Below are 25,996 nucleotides of genomic sequence, written 5' to 3'. Positions count from 1 at the left end.
CCGGAAGCCTGCTTCTCCCTCTCCCACTCCCCCAGCTTGTGTTCCCTCTCTCGCTGTGTCTCTCTGTGTCAAATAAATAAATAAAATCTTAAAAAAAAAAAAAAAGAAAACATTTAAGGGACATTTAAGGGGGGAAAATGGTCGGGGTTTCCCGGAGTGTTTCTCAGGCCCAACAACAGAGCATGGCAGAAAGCCAAGGACTCCAAGACTATCCGCTCCGCAATCCTATCGCTGTGCAGTCCGCTCCAGCAAGCTACTGGGTGGGGAGGGAGGGGTTAACAGTCGCACCCCGTCTTCAGCCCTCAAAGTCCATCCCAGGGAAAGTCCTCTTTTGCAAAGGCTGCAACATAAAGGAACTAGTTGAGGTTGCTCCCTCCTCCCTCCCACCGCGGACCGCCAATACCTCCGCTACGGAGAGTAAGATTTGCGGGAGCCGTGAAGAAGGCAAGGGGGAAGAGAAGGCCCTGGGGCCTGGAGATCTTTCTAGATGTGGCTTGTGGCCCCTTAGTCTTCCGTCCTCCCCCAATCTTTGTTGAAATTGAAAAAGAGGAAGGATCCTGGAGGGACAGCATGGCCTCCCTGCGTTCTCAGGGTAGGGTCCGCCCCTCAGCGTGTGGAGGGAGGGAACCGCTAAGTCCTCAAATACTTGGGGGACAAGCCTGAGCAGTTCCTGGAATGCAGGGGAAATGAGTGCGATGACACACCGGAGGGCCCCTAGCAGCGGTCTCTATAAAACCATCGCCTCCAGATCGAGCCCCTAGATTGAGTCCCAGGATATCCTGGCTGGTTCCAAGAACCCGGCCCGGAAAGTAGGCGGGGTTCCTGCCCCCTCCACGCCCCCCTCTGGCCGTTCTGACCTGTGGGCCCCAAGTCCCAGGCCAGCCCCAAGGCCAGCCCATTCGGCTCCCAGGTTTACTCGGCCCCGCGCTCCCTCAAATACCCTCGCCCCAGTGCCCGCCCCGCCCCAGGAGGACCTCTGCCCGCCCCCCAGGCCTGCGCCTTCCCCTCAACCCCGCGTCTCATTTCCGCATAGTTCCCGCTCCCGGCACCCCGCGCGCGCCTCGCGGACTCCGTGGCCCGCGGGAACCCAGGCCCGCGGACCCCGCCCCGAGGCCACGCCCCCTCCAAGGCCCCGCCCCTGCACGTGCCTGCGCGTGCTCCGTCCGGTGCTCTGGGCCTGCAAGGGTGTCCCTGTCCGTATCTGCCCCCAGGGTCCCCATTCGGAGGGTTGGCTAGGAGGGCGTTCTGAGAAGCTCGAGGAAGTTGAAGGCCCGGAGGCGGAAGCAGAGTATGGGAAGGCCCGGGGTCAGGCCAGTGAGGGCCTCAGAGATCGAGCCCACGCCCACCTCCTTTCCTCCAGCGGGCGCAGTTGGGCCCCGCGGGCTCGGAGCCCGAGTCTGAGCAAGAGTTGGCCCGGTACCCGCCAGGTGCGCTGCGCGGGATGGCAACGAGGCGGGGCGGCCCCCGGAGCGCTGGTCCGGCTGGAGGGCGAGTCACGTGAGCTGGGGATGTCCGACCCACGATCTGGAATCCAGGGCAAACGGGAGGTATTGAGGTGAGCCTCCGGCCCAGCGGCTCTCTCACCGTGGATGCCACGCCCTGTGCTGGCAGGGGTGGGGAGCAGGGCCCAGGAGGCCCAACTGATGGGGCGCTGCCTCTCCAGCGCCTCCCGGGTATGGGGAGTTCGGCTCTGCGTCGCCACCGTGTGGCCGCAGGAAGCAGCGCCTGCCTAGCACCCGGGGACTCCTCAGGGCTGGGGAAACGGACCTTGGCGACCAAGGGGCGGGCCGCCGTCGGGGACACCGGCTTTCGAGATCCCGCCCCTCCCGAACCGGGTTCTGGAAATGGGGTTGAGGTCGCCCTGGCAGTCCTTCTTTCGGCCACTGTGAATCCTGCTCAGGACTGCGTGGGACGTGGGTGTGGACACTCCGCATCCGCCCCCAATCATGCGCACCTAGTAGCTTGTGTGGATGAGAACGATCCCTCCCAAAGGCAGCAATGCCACCAATAACCAAGCAGCTTCTCCTAAGCGCCTGCTATGTGAAAGACACACAAAAATGAATCATTAAAATAAGTAGAGAAAGTCTTTTCAAATTCGTGGCTCCCTATTCTCATGAAAATAACAGGTAACATTTAAGGAGGGCTTACTGTATGCTGTGCATTTACGGCGTACTTTTATATGCATGACGACACTGAATTCTCACCACAGCCGTCTAAGGGTAGGCTGTTTAACAGATGGGGAATTTGAAGTTCAGAGAGGTCAAGTAAATTGTCCAAAGTCACACAGCTAGCTAACGATTGAATTTCGGAGACTTGGCTTTTTAATTATTATTTTTTTTTAAAAAAAAGAACAGTTTTAGTTCACAGAAAATTGAGCGAAAGGTGCAGAGCGTCTGTATAACCATCCCACACACATTCATACCCACTATCAACATCCCACACCACAGTGGTGTATTTGTTAAAATTAATGAACCCACAGGGGCACCTGGGTGGCTCAGTCGGTTAAGCGTCTGCCTTCAGCTCAGATCGTGATCCCGGGGTCATGGGATCGAGCCCCGCGAGCTCGGCGGGGAGCCTGCTTCTCTCTCTCTCTCCCTCTGCTGCTCCCCCTGCTTGTGCAGTCTCTCTCACTGTCAGATAAATAAATAAAATCTTTAAAAAAATTTAATGAACCCACACTGACACATTATTATCACCCAAAGTCCAAACTTTACTATTGATAAACCTTGGCTTTTAGCCACTGTGCCAGTCTCCTGCCCTAATTGAAGACCACTTCGCTGAGGGGGGATTCAACTGGGACTTTGAATTATCATTAAGAATTTCCAAAGCAGGGGTAGGAAGGGCCTTCCAGGCAGGAGAGCTATGTATATAAAGATGTGGAGGGATTCTCATGGTACTTGGTCAGTTTGGCTTGAGCAGGAGGTCCCAAATTTTATTTTATTTTTAAAGATTTATTTATTTGAGAGAGAACGCCAGTAAGGGCGAGCAGGGGGAGGGGCAGAGGGAGAGAGAGAGAATCCTCAAGCCAACTCTCCACCAGTGGGAGCCAGAGATTGGAACTGGAGCCAGGTCTCCATCCCTGGATCCTGAGATCATGACCTGACCCAAAATCAAGAGTAGGCGGCTTAACTGACTGAGCCACCCAGGTGCCCCACAAGGTCCCAAATTTTGGTCAATGTATCAACCTCATGAAGTTAGTCTTAAGCAATAATGGCCATGGAGTCATGGGTTTAATATGCAGGTTTTATTTTTTTTGAATGCCAACTGAAATAAGTATGTAACTTTAAACAAAACTTATTTTTTAAGTAATCTCTACACCCAACATGGGGCTCAAACTCAACCCTAAGAGTCCCATGCTCTATGGACTGAGCCAGCCAGGTGCCCCTAAAAATGTAACTATTTAAAACATATTTGATCACGGGGAGGCTGATGGTTCCTGCAAGGGTGGAGGGCGAAGTGACCCCCGCAGGAGTGAGGCGCTGCCCCGACCATGGGACGTGAGTCTGGGAATCTGACACGGATGTGGCATGTGATCACCTACAGCGTGTCGCCCTCTGAGCGACACATCTTCTGGCGCTGCTTCGGCCAGGCATCCCCACCATGCTGCTCCGCTTGCGGGCATGCACTCATCACATTGTGCCATTTGTAGTGTTTTATCTGGTCTACACATGGGGGACCCAGGAGTTTGAGAAATCCAACAGGAAGAATTCAGCTGCTTATGAAAATGATAAATGAGCCACTCATCTGGATAATGGTTTCCTGCATAGGAAAGACCCTTCTCTGGGAGAAAAGTCTACATTATAGGATTTTTTAAAAGCTTTTATTTATTTGAGAGAGAGCAGAGGGAGAGAGCACACAAGGTGGGATGAGGGTCAGAGGCAGAGGGAGAAGAAGGCAGGGAGCCTGATGTGGGGCTCCATCCCAGGACTCTGGGATCATAACCTGAGCTGATGGCAGATGCTTAACTAACTGAGCCACCCAGGCGCCCCTACATTATAGTATCTTGAAAGCATAATAAACTTATGGACTGAAAAAAAATTTTGCTCACACATCATTAAAATCATCCCTAGAACCCCCAGTGCTAGTCATACCCCATTCTGTAAAACAACCATAGGAAATTATTGGAGAAGCCCTGGGGAGGTAGGATGAGGTCATTTTTTGTTGAGCAAGGGTCAACATGTCCCAAGTCAGGGGCTTGCTGCTTTTCATAATTCTTTCTGAGTCTCAGACCTACCAGCATATCTGATCTTATTTTTCTTGGCTGGCTCCTCATTCTCTTCTGCATAAAGAGTAAATGCCTGGAAGGGCTCTGGTGGCTCAGTCAGTTGAGCATCCGACTCTTGATTTCTGCTCAGGTCATGATCTCAGAGTCATGAGATTGAGCCCCACGCCAGGCTCCATGCTCAGCAGGGAGTCTGCTGGAGATTCTCTCTCCCTCTCCCTCTGCCGCACCCCCCCCCGTGTGTGCTCTCTCTCTCTCTCAAAGAAAGAAATATATATATATTTTTTAAAGTGAATGCCTTGATGTGGTCTACAAGGTCCTTTGGGATCCTGGGATAGTCCCACAATGGCCCCATTAGGCTGATGAAGAGAGGGAAACAGGAGATAGGGAGATTTTTTTTTTAAGCAATGTATTTTTTTTTTAAGATGTTATTTATTTATTTGACAGAGACAGCGAGAGAGAGGGAACACAGCAGGGGGAGTGGGAGAGGGAGAAGCAGGCTCCCCACTGAGCAGGGAGCCCGATGCGGGGCTCGATCCCAGGACCCTGGGACCATGACCTGAGCCGAAGGCAGACGCTTAACGACTGAGCCCCAAGATTCTTTTATTAAATGAAAGTTATACATTTAATAACCCAGGTGCCCCGAGGTGCCCCGAGATTCTTTTATTAAATGAAAGTTATACATAAACATGATTTAAAGAAATAACAAGTATTATAAGGTTTTCTATGAAAACAGAAGGCTGTCCATCACCCTCTTCCCCCATTTCTACTTTTCCAGAGGCACCATTTTCAATTCTTTCAGCTGACTGTATTTTACATTTAACTCCATCATCTCTAAGTAGCGTGCTTGTTTTGCCACTTCTTGATGTTTCAATTTTAAGCACTATCTCTTGATTTTCTACTGAGAAAGATAAAGTTTTAACTCTTTCCCCATTGCCTGCCCCACCATACACATAATCCTGCTTCCCCAAACTGCCAACACAATTTTGGTTGGTTCAGTAGTCATTGTGCACATTATTACATGTACGCTATGATTACTTTTCCTTTTTTATTTTTTTAGATTTATTTATTTGAGAGAGAGAGGGTGCAAGTGGGGGGGAGGGGCAGAAGGAGAGGGAGAGAGAGGGAAAGAAGCAGATGCCCCACTGAGCACAGAGCCTGATGGGGGGAGGAGGGCCTCGACCCCACAACTCCTGAGATCATGACCTGAGCTGAAACCAAGAGTCGGATGCCGCACCGACTGAGCCACCCAGGCGCCCCCATTTTTCCTTTCTTGTACAGCTGTTTGTTTTCCCCAGAGTTAATAATTGTCCTGTTTTGTCACTTGCTTAGTTTTTATGAATTCCACTCTCCACCAGTTATCTAAATGTCTTCCCAAAATGTTCACATGCATCAGGTGTCTCAGGTTGGTATCTCTGGAGATAGACGGGGAGATAGAGATATTTATTAGGGATCAACAGCTGGGAAAGAAACTGGGTGGAAGCAGGGTTGGGCAGAGGGAAAAGGAACTTCAGTGAGGCCCCCAGCCTGGCAGGGAGCTTTGGAAAAAGGGTTGCCCATCAGAGTGTCCCAAGCCCAGCTGAAATGCTTGGGCCCTTAGACCCTGCCTGGCTCAGTCACAGTGTGGGGGCTGCCCCAGGGAACGATGCTCTCTTGCAAGGCAGCTCTGCATCTGGGGCTGACCCAGAAGGAGAAGGAGTTTACACCTGGTGAACAGGTATCATTCTGGGCGGGAAAGATCTGGATTTTGCAGGGTTTAAAGTTTTAAAGTTTACACAGTCTGGGGGCCCTTAAAAAAAAAGAATACAAAATTAGGTATAATTTATTTAGCTATAAGATAAACCAATAAATTCCTGGAGCTTTGAATCCCCTGGAGACTCGGGAACTTTTCTTCTGAGCTCTCATCAGGCAATCTAGCAGAAATGCTTTCTGATTACAACTTGGCTTCTCCTGCCCACCTAGAACCCTCTACAAGTCCCAGCACTCACAGGACCCCATGGAAGTGCAGGAACCTGGAGCTTCAGCTTTAGGAGCTTCTCGGAAAGTTCGCCACTGATCCTGGGATCTTCTTCTGGGATCAGTCTTCCTAGGGATTCCCCTGGGATCACTTTTTTCTTGATTTACTCCATCCTTTTTGTGGAGCACCTATTCCAATAGTTTCTTGGGAAAGAGGGTGTGGGAAGTGACATTTTGAGACCTTGCATGTCGGCAAATATCTTTTTTTTAAGTGTTCCTTTTTTTTTTTAATTGACATATAATGTATTATTTGTTTCAGGGGTACAGGTCTGTGATTCATCAGTCTTACACAATTCACAGCGCTCACCATAGCACATACTCTCCCCAATGTCCATCACCCAGCCACCCCCTCCCTCCCACCCCCCTCCACTCCAGCAACCCTCAGTTTGTTTCCTGAGATTAAGAGTCTCTTATGGTTTGTTGCAAATATCTTCATTCTACTTTCACCCTTAATAATTTGGCTGGGTACAGAATATATTTTAAAAACTCATAGAACAGTGCCTGGCATATAGGGGCGCCTGGGTGGCTCAGTCGGTTAAACATCCAACTCTTGGTTTCAGCTCAGGTCATGATCTCATGGGTCTTGAGACTGAGCCCCGCATTGGGCTCCACACTCAGCCAGGAATCTGCTTGAGGATTCTCTCCTTCTTCCCCTCCCCCAACTCTCTCTCTCTTTCTCTCAAATAAGTCTTTTTTAAAAATTATTTTTTAAGGGTGCCTGGGTGGCTCAGTTGGTTGGGCGACTGCCTTCGGCTCGGGTCATGATCCTGGAGTCCCGGGATCGAGTCCCGCATCGGGCTCCCTGCTCGGCAGGGAGTCTGCTTCTCCCTCTGACCCTCTTCCCTCTCGTGCTCTCTATCTCTCATTCTCTCTCTCTCAAATAAATAAATAAAATCTTTAAAAAAAATTATTTTTTAAAAAGCAGAATCTGGCATATTTTAAATGCCATTGGAGTTTTGGTATCATTATTATAAAAAATTCTAGTTGGAGATTATTTTCTTTTAGTGCTGTTACTGAGAAGTCCAAAGGCATCCTGATTCCTGGTGCTTTGTATGGGATGTCTTTTCCAATTTGGAAGGTGGAGGATCTTCTCTTTTTCTCCAGGGTTCTGACATTTCACGACAGCATCATGATACTGGTCTATTTTCATCCAGGCACCGAGCACTTTGGAGATACCTTTCAATATGGAAGCATCCGTCCTTCAGTTCTGGGAATTGTCTTCAAACTTTAATTGATATCTCCTCTCTTTTTTGTATTTTCTCTTTCTGTAATTTCTGTTGTCTACGTGTTGAGTGTCCTGGACCAGTCCTCTAATTTTCTTTTTTTACCTTCCTCTTTTCCATTTCTTTTTCTCTTTGTTTTACTTTCTGGAAGATTTCCTCAAATTTATTCCAACCCTTCCATTGAATTTTTAATTTGCAAGAGCTCATTGTTGTTGATGATGTTTGTTCTTTTTTTTTTTTGGATGATTGTTCTTTTTAAAATAACATCCCGCTCTTGCCTCACAGATGCAGGATGTTCTCTTCTCTCTATGAAGATATTAACAGTAGGTCTTCTTGGCCTGGTCAGATTACTTTTGAGAAAACTTTTTCTGATCCCCTCCTTGGAGCACAAAGCCCTGACTGCCAGCTTTCTCAGGGGCTAGCTGGGACACAGGGGCAGGGGTGTCTCAGCATTCCCAGCGTATATGTTCACGTCACTGCCTGACTTGGGGAGAATGCTCCTGCCCTCCCCTGCACCTGCGCTTTCCCCATTCCGGTGAACCTGTCTTATCCTTTCCAGAGAACAAACCTCCAGTCCGCTGCCGGGATTGGGGGAGGAACCCCCATGTCAGGTCCCCAAGGGACCTGATAATTCTGATCTTGAAACAGCTTCCAAACTTATTTCAGACACCCCTGCATTTAAACAGGTGCCTGGGGGAGTCTGGGATCCTTCTTCCCCCGCATCCAGTTTTCTTGGGATCTCTTTGTAGTTACCACCCGGCCATCTGTTTTCCAGCTTCCCTACAGGATGCTCTGATCTCTTCCCTCATTCTCCTCCTCTTAGTGGGTTTGTGCCTTAAACAAAATCTCTTTACTGTAGTTTTTGCGGGGTTTTAGGACGACGTGGAATTAGACAAGTATGTTCAATCTGCCATAATTTTCAGAAATTCCATTTTTCCTAAACCAGTAAGCAGGTTAATAATTACAGACTTGAGAGCTACGGAGGGAAACAAACCTGGGCCAAGATGAGCACAGCAGGCAGGACAACTCAGGCATAAGAAACTCAGATTTGTGTCTTTTTATTTATTTATTTACTTGAGAGAGAGAGAGCGCGCGCGCGCTCGCACCAGCGCGAGTGGGGGAGGGGCAGAGGGAGAGAATCCCAAGTGGACTCCCCACTGAGCGGCTGCGCGCAGAGCCTGAGGTGGGGCTCCATCCCACCACCCCGAGATCATGACCTGAGCAGAAGCCAAGAGTTGGACGCTCAGAAGGCTGAGCCCCCAGGCGCCCCATCTGATTTCTGTCTTTAAACTACACCCCTCGGGGCGCCTGGGTGGCTCAGTTGGTTAAGCAGCTGCCTTCGGCTCAGGTCATGATCCTGGAGTCCCGGGATCGAGTCCCGCATCGGGCTCCCTGCTCAGCGGGGGGTCTGCTTCTCCCTCTGACCTTCCCCCCTCTCCTGTACTCTCTCTCATTCTCTCTCTCAAATAAATAAATAAAATCTTTAAAAAAAAAAACAAAAAAAAAAACAAAAAACTACACCCCTCGGGGCGCCTGGGGGCTCAGTCGTTGAGCGTCTGCCTTCAGCTCAGGTCATGATCCCAGGGTCCAGGGATGGAGCCCCGCATCGGGCTCCCTGCTCGGCAGGAAGCCTGCTTCTCCCTCTGACCCTCCCCCTGCTTGTGTTCCCTCTCTTGCTGTGTCTCTCTCTATCAAATAAATAAAATCTTCAAGAAAAAAATAAACTACACCCCTCACTGCTGTGAAAAGAAGAGACCATCCAGGAACAGGTGTGGAGTCGGAGCCGGCGAGGAAGCCACCGTGAAGGTCAAGGTGAATGCGGTGGGCTGCGAAGGTGAGCTGTAGAGCTGGAAGGGGCCGTTTAGGACAGGGGCCATGAGGGCAGGAACCTCCAAGGAGGCATGGCCTGCTCCACGTCTGTTTTGTCCCCTGCTGTGTGTTTACCCAGGGCTTACCAATGTCCCTTGCTACCAGAGACACTTTATAAAATGTTTGCGAATGGACACAGTGAGGGTAGCGAGTGAGGAAGGGAGGAGGTGAAGACCATCTACAGGATTCTCCTGCTAGTGTAGACCTTGGAGGCCGATGAAGGGCTGTGGAGTGTGCCACCAAAGGGAGCCACAGAAGGTGTGGGAGCAGGGGACTGACCAGGTGAGAGTGGGTCTTTCCCCGCACACAGGACCAGCGTCACCATGTCCTTTCCCCTTCCAACCTGTCTTCTGTCACACCCTTTCCACTCTGGCCGCTCCTGCTGCTGCCTGGCTCATCCTGCCACTTTGGCCTCTGTCTGACGCATCCTCCCCCCAGCCTCACCTCTCCGCCTCGCCACTCCTCACTCTTGCACTGGCCCCAGGAGGCCACAGTCTGGTTCTTCAACCCTGTTCTTATGCTGACTCTTACCTCAGTCTGCGATTGGATTCTGTGTTTATTTTTTATTTTTTTTAAAGATTTTATTTATTTGAGAGAGAGAGAGAGAGAGAGACAGCGAGAGTGGGAACACAAGCAGCGGGAGTGGGAGAGGGAGAAGCAGGCTTCCCGCCGAGCAGGGAGCCCGATGCGGGGCTCGATCCCAGGACCCTGGGATCATGAACTGAGCCGAAGGCAGACGCTTAACGACTGAGCCACCCAGGCGCCCCGGGATTCTGTGTTTAATATCCAATTCCCCCACACAGTGTGAGTTCACAAGCGAGGGAATCGGCCTGTTTCACTTGCCATTGTGTCCCTAGCAGCTAAGACTGGGCCTCATGTACAAAAGTGGGCCCAGTAAAAACAAAAAACAAAAAACAAAAAACAAAAACTAAAATAAAAAAATTGAGATTTATTTATTTATATGAGAGAGAAAGCACAAGTGGGAGGGGCAGAGGGAGAGGGAGCTGAGCGCAGAGCTGGTCATGGGGCTGAATATCATGACCCTGAGATCACAACCTGAGCTAAAACCAAGAGTCTGAGGCTTAACCAACTGAGCCCAGGCGCCCCTGGCTCAGTAAATTAAAAAAAAAAAAACTATCTTTGGGCGCCTGGGTGGCTCAGTTGGTTAAGCCACTGCCTTCGGCTCAGGTCATGATCCTGGAGTCCCGGGATCGAGTCCTGCATCGAGTCCCGCATCGGGCTCCCTGCTCCGCAGGGAGTCTGCTTCTCCCTCTGACCCTCTCCCCTCTCATGCTCTCTCTCTATCTCATTCTCTCTCTCAAATAAATAAATAAAATCTTTAAAAAAAAAGAAATGGAACATATAAAAAAAACTATCTTTGTTTTATTGAGATATAATTGACATATAATATCATATTCATTTTAGGTGAACAACATAATGATTCAATACTTATATATATGTTACAAAATGATCAGCACAATAAGTCTAGTTAACACCCATCACCACTCATAGTTACAGTTTTGTTTTTTCTCATGGTGATAGCTTTTACATCAACTCTCTTGGCAGCTTTCAAATATACAATACAGTATTATTAACTATAGTCACTTGCTGGACCAATAATTGTTGAAAGAACCAGATGAAAGTAGGTGTCATCTCGCACAGGTGGGTTGGAGAAGAGGTTGAAGGGCAGACCATGGACAAGGCATGTGACGTGGGAAGGAGAGGGTACAGCCTGAGCACAGGTGAGGGGCAGAAGTCCTGAGAGCGGAAGTGATAGGTCTCAGGACCTGGTGGGCTTAGTGGAATGAAGCCATCCCTAAGCCCTTGCTCAGTGCTTGGCCCTGGGCCCTGGGCCCTGTGAATGTCTGTAACACAGGACTGGGTGAAATCAGCTATGGACTAACTGTGCTATGGGCAGATCACACCTGGTAAGGGTGTCAGGAAGATGAGGGTGCCCTGGAGATGGATTTTAAAAGCTGAGGGGGACATGGCCAGGATGCGGGGATGATTCCAAGGCCTGCAAGTTTCTGAGCCTGGGTGAGCGGTTGACTAGTGGGGCCACAGGCATAGGCAGGGGCATGGGTTTCAGAAACACTGATCAGTCCAGGATCTTGGAGAATGTGCAAGGACCTATGAGGGGCCAAGGTAAGAGGCAGGGCGGGACATGCACCTCAGGCTCACTCCACCTTCAGCATGGCCCTGCTTTCTTCTGGGTTTGACCTCACCCAACCCTGCTGCTCCCCCATCCCTGTTATGCACCCCGGCCTGAGTTCCAGGCAACTGACACCGGGTTGTGATGGCCCCATTACCCACCTCACTCCCAGCCTTTCCCCAGTTGGCGGGCCCTCATCTTTCACCCAGGAGCCTCTTCCCCTCACTTCAGCTCCCCTGGAAGTCCTCTAGGAAATTTTGTGCTGGGCACTTTTGCAGGCCTCTCTCTTATCTCTTTGCATTTGGTCAAGTACCCCACATTTTAAAGATGGGAAAACTGGGGCATGTCTGGCTCAGTCAGTAGAGCACGTGACTCTTGATCTCGGGGTTGTGAGTTGGAGCCCCATGTTGGGCCTGCAAACCCCCAATTGGATCAGTAGAACTGATCGGGGAGTTAAATTTGGGTCTGCTGACTCTGAAGCCTATCTCCTCACTGCACCCCAAAGGCCAGGCAGACAGGAAGCTGGGGACCAAGGCTATTTCTCATAGCCAAAGCTCTGGGTGCCCTGGGTGGGGGTTCATATTGGACTAAACAGGAGTGGTAGGAGCTTGAGGGACAATGCAGCACAGTGTTTACCAGCACAGACCTGAGGGTCCTAAGGGCCAGAGTGCTCAGGTTCAAGTCAGCTCCGCTACCTCCCATACCTCAATTTTCCCTTCTGCAAAATGGGATGAAGATAGTACTTGCCTTACTGTGGGTATTGTGGGGATTAAATGAGGCACATAGAAAATACTAGGTGTCATTATCTCCTTTCCTGAAGCTCCTCTGCCCGGTTAGGGGCTTCCATTCCTCCTACTCTGGCCAGGGGTGAGCACCAGGGAGTGCAGGGTTCCTCCCTTCTCTGGCCTGGGGACTGAAGACAGGAGGAAGGACCATTTCTTTTCTCCATTTTATTATTTTTTTTAAGTTTTTTTTTAATTTTTAAAATATTTTTATTTAGTTATTTGACAGAGAGAGCAGGAACACAAGCAGGGGGAGTGGGAGAGGGAGAAGCAGACTCCCCACTGAGCAGGGAGCCCGATGTGGGGCTCGATCCCAGGACCCCAGGATCATGACCTGAGCCGAAGGCAGACGCTTAACGATTGAGCCGCCCAGGTGCCCCAATCTCCATTTTATTAATGAGGAAGGCAAGTCTCAGGGGAGGTCCCTTGCCAAAGGTCATACGGTCAGGGACAGAGCCAGGATGAGAACCCTGGGGATGTCCAGAGGTGGGCAGTCACGAAGGCAGGCCGAAGCCGGTAAGGGGAGTGGACTGTGGGTTCTGGAACTGGGTGGCCCTGGGTTTAAATTCAGCTGTGTCATTAGTTTACTAGATCACTTCATCACCCTGAGCCCCATCATTCAGCGTAAAGTGATGGGTGGAATAAAACATCTTATTAGGACCCTTGCGAGATGGTTATCTTGGGGTTGGTGCCAGTAGGCACCGAGTACATATCTGTTGAGTGACTGATCAGCTGCATAGAAGAGGTTGGACCTGGAGGGGGAATGGCGGCTTCCGAGGAACAGCTTCTCAGTGCCTGGCCCCACCGTGTGCTGGCCCTTACATGCAGCCTCCTCTCCGGCCCTGCTGTCCTATCCTGCCTGGGCCCTAAGCCTACCAGGCCACCCCGCACCGGGAGCTGCTGCACAGTCCGATCCTGTTTATGGGCAGCTAAGCCCACCCCCAGCTTCTGAACACGTCCCTCACTGTCCCATCTCTGGCCCTGCTTATGACCTCAGACCTAAAGCTTGTTTCTCATCAACATCTTATATTCGCCCTCAACCACAGTTCACCTGTTCTCATAACATGTATTGTTTGGTTCCTGCATAGTATGCACCAGTGGTGGCCATTATTATAGGGTATTATTATTGTATTATACGTTATAATACAATCACATGGTACAACAGCAGGTTATCCATGGTCCTACAGGATGGTGCACCTGTGGGTGGGCTTGGAGTGCTTGAATTCAAATCCCAACTTGACCATGTATTTGCTCTGTGACTTTGAGGAAATTATCTAACTTTTCTCTCCCTCAGTTTCCTCATCTATAAAATGGGATAATAATAGTAACTACCTGATAAAGTTATAAGAAATTAGCAACCTAGAATGGAAGTTTGATAAGAGTGGGATTTTGGTCTGTTTTGTTCTTTGCAGTATCACCAGTGCCTAGCTACTGCCTGAGACATAGAAGCTATTCAACAAATATTTGTTAAATCAATCTGCAATAGTGAGGTAATGCATATAAAGTAGCACTAAAGCGCTAATAGAAATACAATACAAGCCACTTATAATTTTAAGATTTGTAGAAGCCATGTTAAAAAAAGTAAAAAGGTAAAATTAATTTTAATAATATATTTTTAACATAATGTATCCAAAATACCATTGCAACATGATATCAATGTAAGAATTATTACTGAGATTTTTAAATCTCTATGCCCAACGTGGGGCTCAAACTCACAACCCTGAGATCAAGAGTCACATGCTCTACTGACTGAGCCAGCCAGGTGCCCCTGAGATATTTTCTATTCTTTTTTTCCTACTAAGTCTTTGAAATCTGGTATGTATTTTACCCCTATAGCACATTTCAACTATACAACAATATCATAAGCAATGTCCTACCAAAAACTAAGTCATATTTAACAAATACTTTTATTTCTAAATTTAAAATAATTAAAATTAAATTAAATTAAAAATTTGGTTCCTTTCTAGTACTAGCCACATTTCAAGGGCTCAGGAGCCCCATGTGGTTCGTGGTGACCAGATTGGGCCAACAGAGATACGGAGTGCCCAGGGACTCGAGTTAGGTTCCCAGTGAAGTTCAGCTATTATTATTAGTGATCTGGAAGATGTCTGTGCTTTCGGTTGAGTGAAACAAGAAGTCACTGAGCATTGTGTACAACATGATTTCACTTGTGCAAACAAAGAAAAACCCCACCCCCAAACTATTTATATTTGTTAAATATGTAATCCAGATGTAAACAGAAGCCTCCTTGCCTTATAAGAGCTCCAATCTCGATCCATGAGAGCAGCAAGAAAACATGAAACGTGCCACAGATGCCTGATCAGGAGAGTGGGCCCAGAACAATGGAAGGCCTTTGTGTTAGTTCCAAGAGGAGTCTGAGAGAGGAGCTGGGGACCTGAATTGCTTGGGTTAGGAAGGGAGGAGAGTGTGAATTTCCCAAGGGTCAAGGTGGTAGAATGCATGGGGCAAAGGGCCAGGGAGCACCCCTCCCTGGGAATGGGGATGCCTAAGAGGATGTGAACCCATCACAGAGATGACACTTAAAATTGCTATGCGGGGTACAACGTGAACATTTCTGGGACCCCCAAACCTTCTGTGAAATCTACTCGACTGACTAATGTCTGTGTGCATGAGTTTTAGGGTAGAATCCAGAAAGAAGCTGACCTTTCATCTGAGTCAGAGAAAGGAGATGGCCAGGGCAGAAGCAAGGGCCAGAGACTGAGGAGACTGGACACATAAGGGTCCCCTTCTTTCCTCCAACACCATTCTTGGGACTCAAAGAAGTGACTTTCAACCTCCCATGATTCATGAAGGTGAAAGTAGGAGCCCTTCTCAGCATGTCCGCTACATCTCAGAGGCAAAGGGGGCCTCAGAACACATCTGGACTCCTCTGTGTTTGTAAGTGCCCAGGAAAAACCTGGAAGGGTCCGCATTAACGTGACAGGGGCTGCCTCTGGGAGGAGAGTGGGTTTGGAGAGGTGAAAATTTTCACGTTTGCCTTCTATATGTCTTTATTGAGTTGTTTCAAAAAATGTTTTTACAGTGAGCAGGCAATACTATTATGTTTAGGAAAAGAAAACACTGCCCTGCACCTTCCTCCCAGCCCACCCAAGGAGTACCTGGCCAGTGTGGAAAATTTAGGATGTATGGGTAGGTAAGTAGTAATAAGAAGCAGAAGTCATATCTCACTGCCTAGCAATGACCGTTCTCCCAAGGGCTGCTCAAACTCCGGGGAAATGTCTGGCCTCCGGGCTGGCCCTCTTAGCGCACCCCGAACAGGCCTCGCCATTTTGCCCCAGCCCAGACTAGCCAAAGGTCAGAGTAGCCAAAAAGGTTGCCTTAGGGCCCGGGGCTGTGAGGGGTCTCAGCCCTGTGCCTGGAGTGCCCTGGTGGAAAATGGGGCCTTTGCTTTGGCATGGGGACTGCTGTGGCGCTTGGGTAAGTCTCTGTTCAATTTAGGGGCTGTGCAGGGAACATGGATGGGAGCCCCCCTGTGGCACTGAGGACACTGCCTTCTCGTGACATAGAGGTCAGAAGTTTGGTCAACTTACTGTGAGCAAGTTACTTAACCATTCCAGGCTTCGGTGTTCTTTTTTGTAAAATGTTGTAAGGGTTAAATGAGATAATGCATCATATAGTTGGCACAAAGGAAGAATAAGGATATTCTAAGAACAGTCTTTGCTCAGCCAAGCCCTCTAGCCCTCATGAAGGAGGGGAGAGGGAATGAAATTTTTTCCTGTAGGGGAGTGGGAGATGGAGCCCAAGGGCCAGGGTTCTGTCTGGTTGGAGCAGAAAGAGTTGAGTCTCTGTCTTGGGGCACCGGCACCAGCAAGGAAGCTGGACACTTCCAAAGGTTCAGTGGTAGAAAATGGTGGGTAGTGGAGTGGCAGTTGACAACTTTAAGGGCTGGGGCCTATCATGGGGACCAGACCAGTGCGGAAACAGGTGTGGATTCTAGTCTGCACTCTGCCATCAGTGTGGCCCGGCACACGCTACTGGGGCCTCAGAATAGCATGGAGGTTTCTTTTCTTTTTTTTCTAAAGATTTATTTATTTTGGGGGCGCCTGGGTGGTTCAGTCGGTTAAGCATCTGCCTTTGGCTCAGGTCATGATCCCGGGATCGTGAGAGCAGGAGAGCACAAGCAGGGTCCTGGCTTCGAGCCCCACATCGGGCTCCCTGCTCAGCAGGGAGCCTGCTTCTCCCTCTCCCTCTGCTGCTCCCCCTGCTTGTGCTCTCTCTGTCAAATAAATAAAAACCTTTAAATTAAAAAAATTATTTGAGAGAGAGAGAGAGAGCACGTGAGTGGGGGGAGGGGCAGAGGGAGAGAATCTCAGAGCCAGACATGGGGCTCAATCTCACCACCCTGAGATCATCTGACCTGAACCAAAATGAAGAGTCGGATGCTCAACTGACTGAGCCACCCAGGTGCCCCTGTGTGGAGGTTTCTAGTGCAGCCTTCCTTCAGGCTCATTAATACAAGTTCAAATCAGGTTTAGTCACTCGACAACTATGTGATTTAGGGCAAGTTACTTAACACTCCTAGTGCTTCAATTCTCCATCTGTAAAACGGGAAGCATGCTGTTACTAGCTTGTCGTGAGAATTAAATGTGTAAGTCAAACACACTGTATAAAGGATACCAGGCTTACAGTGAGGGCTCGCTAACCATGAAGACTTGTTGGTATTGCCCGTCTGCAGCACGGAAGGGGCAGGTGATCCGTGGGGTTCTTTCTGGTTTGGGAAGTCATCATCTTTCATGTCTGACCCAGCTTCTCAGAGGGCAATTTAAGACCAGTCCCCTCTTGTTCCGTTCTACCTGCAGCCCTAGAGAATGACAAAGCTCTTGAATAACTGAGAAAAACATTCTCTACCCCCTGCATTTCTGTGGGAGAATGAAGGGAACGTTTTCTGCTCTGGCCAGTCATTAATGCTCCAACTTCTCAGTCCAGAGCCCAGTCCAGGCTCTGATCATTTACATTCCCATCTTCAAACCCAACTCACTAATTCCCACGGCAAATGCCATATGAGCATTTGCAGAACCAATTCATGATTCAGTGAGTGGACTCTGGAGCCAGACGGGCCTGCACTAGACTCGTGGCTGGACCACACTGGGTCTCCGAGACCCTGTTTCTTCACCTGTAAAATGGATAAATTAATTCCCACTTCTCAATTTAATGTGAGGATAAAATCAAACAATCTCTTGAATCATTTGGGGCTGTTTTTAGCTGCAAGTAACAGGTGACCTGACAAAACCAATCAAGGCGTTCCATTCTCTCCCGGAAGTATCTGGATTTGGTAGCTCTGAGGTTGGCTGGGCCACTAGCTCAGGCTCGCTCTTTTTGCTTTGCCATCTTCAGTGTCTTGACCTTATAATCCCAAAGTGGTTGCTGCAACCCCAAACTTCATATCCTCATAAAACACACTCAAGCAAAAGGATGCCTGGGTGGCTCAGTTGGGATTGAGCCTGGTCAGCAGGGAGCCTGCTTCTCCCTCTCCTTCTGCAGCTCCCCCTGCTTGTGCTCTCCTGCTCTCTCTCTCAAATAAATAAATAAAATCTTAAGAAAAAGAAAAAGAAATCACACTCAAGCAGGAAGCGGGGGTGGGGGTGGGTGGGAGGAAGAGGCTGAGGCACGGGTCCAAGCGCTGGTGCTTTTATTGGGAAGGCGCAGGCCCAGGGTGCGGGGGGCGAGGAGGAAGGGAAGAGGTGAAGCAATGAGCAGTGCTGCGTTAGGCCTGGGCTACTGCTTCCCAACAAGCTGCAGAGAGGCACAGCTGGGCACGCAGCAAGTGTATTAACTAGCACAGAGACTTTTCTGCAAGAGCTGAAAGGAGGAATTTTGGAGACAAGGAGGCAGTTAGCCCAGTTCCCTCCCTTTCCATCTACCATTTCCTACTTTTTAATGTTTGCCTCTGGGGAGCTAATGTCGCCACAGTTCTGGACTGAATCAGCTAACCACTTGGCTGCGTCTGAGGAAGCCAGACCCCATGGCCCTAGGAGTGGTTTTTCATCCAGGTCTCAGAATGGAGGGGTTCCTTGGTGCAGGGGGTCCAAATGGGAGCACTAAAGAGGCAGTTGAGAAATCTTTGGGAACCCACTGCAGGCAGAATAGTGCAGACTGCGGCAACTAGTTGGGTCCAAAGCAGATTTTAAAAAATGAGCCAATAGGATTTATTGATGGATTGATGATGGAGTGTGGGGGAGGGGGAGAAATTAAGGTTTTGGTGGATGATGGTGCTGTTTACTTAGATGGGGAAAGCTTGGGGCGGAAACTACTTTGTGAGGAAAATTAATTTTTTGCCCGTGTTAAATTGGTGAAGTCTACTAGGTGATCTAACTCTGGATCTGAGGGGCAGAGGTTCTAGGTGGAGATCAGAATTTGAGTCACTGTCACTACATGGTATTGAAAGTCAGAATACTGGTTGTGGTCACCTAAGAGAAGAGGTTAGTTGAAAAGAGAAGGGAGAGATGTGACAGAAACTTTGACTAGGGCAAGCCACACACCATGGGTGGCTTGTGTAATAGGTGGTGGGGGCAAAAGCCTCCTTATCTGGGGGCGCTGAGGAGAGGATGGAGGATTGGGAGTGGTGATGGAGACTACACTTCTTTGGGGAGCTTTGCTATAAAGGGGAGCAGAGAAATGGGGCAGTGGCTCAGGAGGGCCAAGGTCGGAGGCTTTGAAGGTGTTTGCAGGTGGGAATGGGCCAGCACAGTAAGATGGAGAATGCCAGAGAGAAAGGGGACAGCTGCACGGATTTCGTCTCAGAGCTAAGAGGGATGGATCCAGATCGCACGTCGAAGGCGTGGCCTTAGAGAAGAGAGGGTTTCCCCGCACAGGAGGGGATGTGGGGCGTGGGCACACTACGCTGCAGGCGGGCAGCACACCGAGGGGAAGATGAAGTCAGTCTGTTCTGACTCCATCTTCTATGACTGAAGTTTGAGGCACTGAAGTCACTGAAGAGGGTGTTGATGGGAGAGGAGACAGGGTAGGAAGCAGGTTATCCGAGCGAGAAAAGGTGAGTATTTCAGGGAGATGTCACAGGAGAGCTTGGCAGTGTGGAGGCCCGCTTGAAGTGCGGTCTTAAGTATGGGGTGAGTCGGGGTGGCATGGCTGGTGGGTGCTCTCTGCAACGTTCAGTTGTTCAGGTGCAGGTGGGTGCTGGAGAGGGGCCGTGAACGCGAGGGAGACGGGAGGGAGTGGAGTGTGCTCAGAGCCGGGCAACGAAATCTGAGTAAGGCAAGTGGACATAGGCGAGAAGAGGTGCCTGGTGCAGAAAAGGTGCAAAGAGGTCAGATCAGGGGGTTGGAAATCTCGGTGAGGCTGGAAGAGGCGATGCTTATTCTACAAGGCAGTAATGAAAAGTTAACCACGGGACAAAAACACACCTTTCAAAATACCAAACAGCTACAAGAAAAATGAAAAGAGGGAGTGCCTGGGGGGCTGATTTGGTTAAGCGGCTGCCTTCAGCTCAGGTCATGATCCCAGGGTCCTGGAATCGAGCCCTGCGTCCGGCTCCCTGCTCAGTGGGGAGTCTGCTTCTCTCTCTCCCCCTGACCCTCTCCCCTGCTTGTGCTCTTGCTCTCTCTCAAGCGAATTAAAAAAGAAAGAAGAAAGAAAGAGGAAAAAAGAAAGAGAAAAAAATAGACAACAGAAGGACTATATATAAAAGACTTGAGATGCATGTAAATATAACATAAAACAGTATGATGGATCAGAAGCCAAACATATTTATCATTTTGTGCTGCTGTAAAAGAATTGAGGAACCTCTACAATGGATCTCTAGAATATACTGGCTAGTTTTTGTTTTTTTAAGATTTTATTTATTTGAGAGAAAGAGAGAGCATGTGCAAACTAGGGGTGCGGCAGAGGGAAAGAATCTCAAGCACACTCTGCAGTGAGCATGGAGCCTGTTGTAGGGCTCGATCTCACACAACCCCTCCCTGAGACCATGACCTGAGCCAAAACCAAGAGTCAGATGCTTAACTGACTGAGCCACCCAGGTGCCCCCAGGATATGCTGTTAAGTGAATATGCAAGGTAGAGAAATGTATAGTATGCTTTTTTTAAAATTTTTTAAAGATTTATTTATTTGAGAGAGAGGGTGAGCGAGTGCGGGGTGGGGGGTGGGGGAGGAGGGGAGGAGCAGAGGGAGGGAGAGGGAGAGTCTTAAGCAGACTCCATGCGTGAGCCCAATGTGGGGCTTGATCCCACGACCCTGAGATCACAACCCGAACTGACTGTGCCACCCAGGCGCCCCGAGTATGTTCTCTTTATATAAGAAAAGGGAACTATAACATATTCATGTGTTTAAATTTAAAAATAATTGGAATGATTAAATCGAATAAAAAAGGTCACTAAATGGGAAGGGAGGGAATAAAGTGGAGGACATAGGAACAGAAATTAGACTTTGAAGAGATGTTTTGTAGATTAGACTTGGAACTATATAAATATTTTATGTATTAAACTAAGAGAAATTTTTTTACATTCTGTAAGGAAATGCAAGTTGACATTTTCTCATGTCCAAGATATGTAGAAAGGATGTATTTGCACATAAATTTCCAGGTGTAGCTCCGCTTTGTTCACGTTATAGATGGCTTTACAGGAATATTTTATAGTGACATATCATCATTTCATTATTCAATACCATGCGTTGTGCTTTGACTCATCATTTCCTCTGTGTTAACCCACAGAGTGCTGCGGGTCCCTGGGGTGCTGCGCAAAGCATGCGGCGCAGGGCCCATGCTAATCTTCTTTGGATCGTTCCAATTCTAGTCTACGTGTTGCTGAAGGGAGCCCAAGAAATTCTTTAAAAATGGAAAAATACATAGAACAGGTTAATGTATATGTGTATCCAGTGAGTAGCAAGCCACACAGAAAGGAACTATAGTAAACTGAAAACACTGTGAATGGACTGTATCTGCATCCTAGGAAATATCCCCAAAACAAAGAACTACAAACAAAACCTTAAACTCCCTTTTGTTATTCTGATACTGTTGTGTGATATGCAATAAAACAACTGAGTAATTGTGATTATCTATTTCATAATTCAGGATACAAACGAGAACCGGGATTCTCAATGTTGAGAAAAAAATATACACATGGAAGATATGAGTTGAGAAAATTTCTTAAGTCTTGAACTTGAATAAAAAGTATGAATGTGTTTTACCTTAAAAAGAAAATGTGTCCTAGCTTTGTCTAGCAAAGGCCATAAACAATGACCAATGTAGCAGCAGTAGACATTCTAGAGCCTTGATTTTGGTCTTGCAATGCCATTCACCACTAAAAGGAACCAGGATTTTGGTTTTTTTCCTAGAAACATGACCCTAGGCCTGGAGCAGGAAATGTACAACATAAATCTGGAATATCCTATCATACTAGATAGCAAGGAAGTTACCAGTACTACCATCAAAAGGGTTGTTATCAAAAGGACTCAGCAGCCACCTGACGAGGCCCCCCCCCCCCCCCACTGGACAAAAAAAACAATTTGAGCGTCATTACGTTGAATAACTACAATGTACTGAAACATATAAAATGTTTAATTCAGTGATCATGTTACTGACAACACTAAAAAACAACCCACTGATCACTTTTGTATGGAGGATGCTAGTAAACCCAACTCATTATTTTTTAAAACTGGCCAGATTTTTCCGATATGAACTCTAACTCCAGCTAACCAAAGAGCAGATGAGTCAAAGTTTCTCTTCACATTGGTATTTCAGGCATTATGTGAAGAAAGGATGGTAGAATTAGAGTATCCTCATTTTGCAACCCTTGATGAATTAATGAATCTAGGCATTGACCTTCACCGGCCACAGTATATAGAGACAACCAAGCGTGATGCATCTCCTGATGAAAGCATACACCACAGGGATGCCTGGGTGGCTCAGTCGTTAGCGTCTGCCTTCGGCTCAGGTCGTGATCCCAGGGTCCTGGGATCGAGCCCCACATCGGGCTCCTTGCTCAGTGAGGAGCCTGCTTCTCCCTCTCCCTCTGCTGCTCCCCCTGCTTGTGCGCTCTCTGTCTGACAAGTAAAAATCTTAAAAAAAACAAACATATTATTAAAAAAAAAAAAGCATACACCACTACGTGGTTTTCTTACCACTAAATCTGAATCCCATTACACCTCCAGATCTATTCCTATTTAGTAGGAAATACAAAAGATAAAGAAACCTGTGTAATGACACCATGGAGATAGAAGAGCAAAATCCAGGGGTGCCAGGGTGGCTCAGTCGTTAGGTGTCTGCCTTCGCCTGGGGTCATGATCCCAGAGTCCTGGGATCGAGCCCCGAGCCCCGCATCATCGGGCTCCCTGCTCAGCAGGGAGTCTGCTTCTCCCTCTCCCACTCCCCCTGCTTGTGTTCCCTCTCCCGCTGTGTCTCTGTTAAATAAATAAATAAAATCTTAAAAAAAAAAAAAGAGCAAAATCCAGACTGGGAGACATGGAGGGAACTTATAGGCACCAAGAGATAAGAAATATGCCAGCCATTTGCAATACATAGATTCTCATTCAAATAAATAAATTACTGAAGAAAAAAAACAAAGACACTCAGGCAATTAGAAATTTGAGAATTTGAGTATTTCATAATATTAAGGAATTGTTATTTCGGTAGGCTAATGATATTGTGTTTTCTACGAAGTCCCTATCCTTTAAAAATACTTAAGTATTTATGGATGAAATGGGGTGTCAGGTTATGGTAAGGGAGAGGAGCCCGTGGTATAAATTAAGTGAAATTAGCTGAGTTGATAATTGCTGAAACTATGTGATAGGTACAGGGGGTTTTGCTTAGTCTACTTTTGCACATATTTGAGAGATTTTTAAAAACGACTTATTTTAGAGAGAGGAGAGTGCACGCAGTGGCAGGGAGGAAGAGCAGAGGGAGAGAAGCAGACTACCCACTGTGCCAGGAGCCTGACAACCTCACGACTCTCAGAGATCAAGACCTGAGCCAAAATCAAGAGTCAGACGCTTAACTGACTGACACACCCAGGCGCTCCTATTTGAAATTTTCCATGACAAAAAAACAAGAATTTCCAAACTCAGGTCATCATGATTTAGGCTTTCCCTGGAAATGTGTGATGATGGGGAGGGACAGAGGTATCTGGGGTATATTTCAGGTTTCTTGCTTGAGGAATGGAACAGGTGGTGGTGTTTTACCAGGTTCAGGAAGAGTAGGGGAGGTGGGTTTGTGAAGAACAAGAGTTCCACTCTGGCCATGTTGATTTGGGGTGCCTGTAGTACATCTGGGTGGGACTGCACAAGAAGTTGGTGGAAATACCAAATGCAAAGAGATGGGGGCAGGTAATGAAAATGTGAGTCACTGAATGATGTCACAGGGAGAAACTATAGAGAAGGGGCTTGAGAAGTGGTCAATCAGACAAATAGTATCTTAGGAACCAGAGGGCCCCAGACAGGTCTAGAACAGTTTTTAAAAGAGGGGAATACTTGAGTCTTACGTCACACAGCATACAAAAATTAACTCAAAATGTTTTAAAGACCTCAATTTAAGAGTTAATGTTTTTCAAAACTCTTAGGAGACACAAGTATAAACCTTTATGACCCTGGACTGGGCAACAGATTTATCTTATCGTTTTTTAAGATTTTATTTACTTATTTGACAGAGAGAGAGAGGGATATCACAAGCAGGGGGAGCAGGAAAGGAAGAAGCAGACTCCCTGCTGAGCAGGGAGCCTGATGTGGGGTTCAATCCCAGGACCCTGGGATCATGACCTGAACCGAAGGCACTCAACCGACTGAGCCACCCAGGTGGTCCTGTGGAACAGATTTAGATAGGACACCAAGGCATAAGCAATAAAAAATTAAGTAAACTGGACTTCACCAAAACTAAAAATTGTTGTCTGACAAATAACCCTATCAAGTAAGTGAAGAAAACACAGAGAATGGGAGAAAACATTTGCAAATCATAAATCTGGTAAGAATATAATATCCAGAATATATAAAGAACTCCTGCACCTCACCAATAAAAAGACAAATAACCAATTAAAACATGAGCAAAAGGGGCGCCTGGCTGGCTCAGTCAGTAGAGTGTGTGCCTCTTGATCTTGGGGTCGTGAGTTCAAGCCCCATGTTGGGCATAGAGTATACTTAACCAAAAAAATGGGCACAGGATTTGAACATGTTAAAAAAAAAAAAGTTCAACACACATGGAAAGATGCTCAACATCCTAGGACGAGGAAAATACAAATCCATACCACACTGAAAGATCACTTCATACCCATCCGGATGCCTGTAATAAAAAAAGAAATGGGAAAATGTGTGCTGACAAGAATGTGGAGAAATCGGAACCCTTGTGCCCGGCTCGTGGGAGCGGGACATGGTGCCGCTGCTCTGAAAACGGCCGGGCAGCTCTAGGAGGGACAGCGATTCAAGACCCAGCAATCCTACTCCAAGGTACAGGTGGGAAAGAGCTGAAAACATCTGTCCACGCAAGAATGCATACACAGTAGAGGATTCGTAAAGCCCTCAAGTGGAAAGAACCCAAATGCCTATCAGCTGATCAATGAATAAACAAACTCTGGCACAGGTTTTCCCCACTATCCAGAAGTAGAGCTTTCCCATGAACTCCTTCCTAAGCCAGGGGGCACAGACTGAAGCAATCCCCATTCATCTAGATGGAGAGGTTTGTGAGCTTTCCCGGACCCCCAAAAACAACCTCTTAGGCTTGTCGGAGACCTTAGGACACGCTTGCTGACGGATGCACAAAATAAATTGAGATAAAGCAGATGCTCACACAGTTCAAAGGTGTTTAATGATGGTTTGGTTTGGGCCACTCTTGAGGCTCAGGCTGAGTGTTGCCTGGAGAAAGGCTTAAGAAACGCGCAATGCCTTTTTTTCTTTTAGGTCTTTTGTAAAAGCAAAGTGGCATAATGTGAACTTTCAAAAAGTGGAAGAGGTTATCTGTAAAAGGACTATTTGACCAAGGGAATCAAGTACGTGCTAGAACACAGATGGAACTCAACCACCTCATGCTACGAAGCCAGTCACAAGACTTCATGTCCAGGGATTCCATTTAGAAGAAATGTCCAAATAGGCTGATCTAGAGAAACAGAAAGTAGATTCGCAGTTGCCTAGGCCAGAAGAGGGAACGGGGACTGATTGCTAAGTATGGAGTTTCTTTTTTGTGATGGAACATTCTGCAGTTGTATAGTGTTGTTCCACAACCTTGTGAATATTCTAAAAACCACTGAATTGCGTGCTTTAAAATGGTGAATTCTTAATGCAAATTCTAGTTCAACTTTGGGCTCTTGCTCAGCAAATGCTGCAGTGAAGCCAGGCCCAGAGAGGCCTGGAGACACCATGGGCCCCGAGCTGGGTGGCGGCTGGCCACTCATGGCACCTGTCCTCTTCTGTCATCTCCCACCCACCTCCCACCCCGCCCAGCCCCCATTTAATTCCAGCAACTCTGGTGAATCCTAAACAGAATCCGTGGTTTCTTCCCTTTCACCACGATTGGTTTATAGGAGCAGGCAGGCAGGCCAGTTCTGCCCAAACTCGGGTTGCTGAGAGGCTTCTTGGAAATTATCTTCAGGAGAAACAGGTCTTCTGCCTCTGGACACCAATGTCCGAGTTGAGGCCTGGAGCAGCTGACTTGGGAGGTGGGGTGGTTGGACAACATGCCGAGGACAACACGGCAGAAAAGTTGGAAAGAAACAGCTGGGTACTTAGAACCACCTTACCTCAGGACTTCTCTTAGGGAAACTGACCTTCCTCCTGTTTA

At 47.9% G+C, this 25,996-nt stretch overlaps 1 long non-coding RNA gene and 1 pseudogene across 1 annotated transcript; both read left to right on the top strand.

The window, feature by feature from the left end:
• The first annotated feature begins 1,169 nt into the window (after positions 1-1,169).
• Positions 1,170-15,419, top strand: LOC113937228. The gene is made up of 4 exons (XR_003524555.1): positions 1,170-1,555; positions 9,175-9,295; positions 14,905-15,162; positions 15,308-15,419. It is a non-coding gene; the product is annotated as an uncharacterized LOC113937228 (long non-coding RNA).
• On the top strand, positions 3,491-3,735 carry LOC113937223 (annotated as a pseudogene).
• Positions 15,420-25,996: the final 10,577 nt, after the last annotated feature.

This window comes from Zalophus californianus, chromosome 4 (assembly GCF_009762305.2).
Source record: "Zalophus californianus isolate mZalCal1 chromosome 4, mZalCal1.pri.v2, whole genome shotgun sequence".
NCBI classification, from domain to species: Eukaryota; Metazoa; Chordata; class Mammalia; order Carnivora; family Otariidae; genus Zalophus; species Zalophus californianus.
Note: the sequence above shows the minus strand (reverse complement) of the source record. Positions and strands in the feature narration are given on the sequence as shown.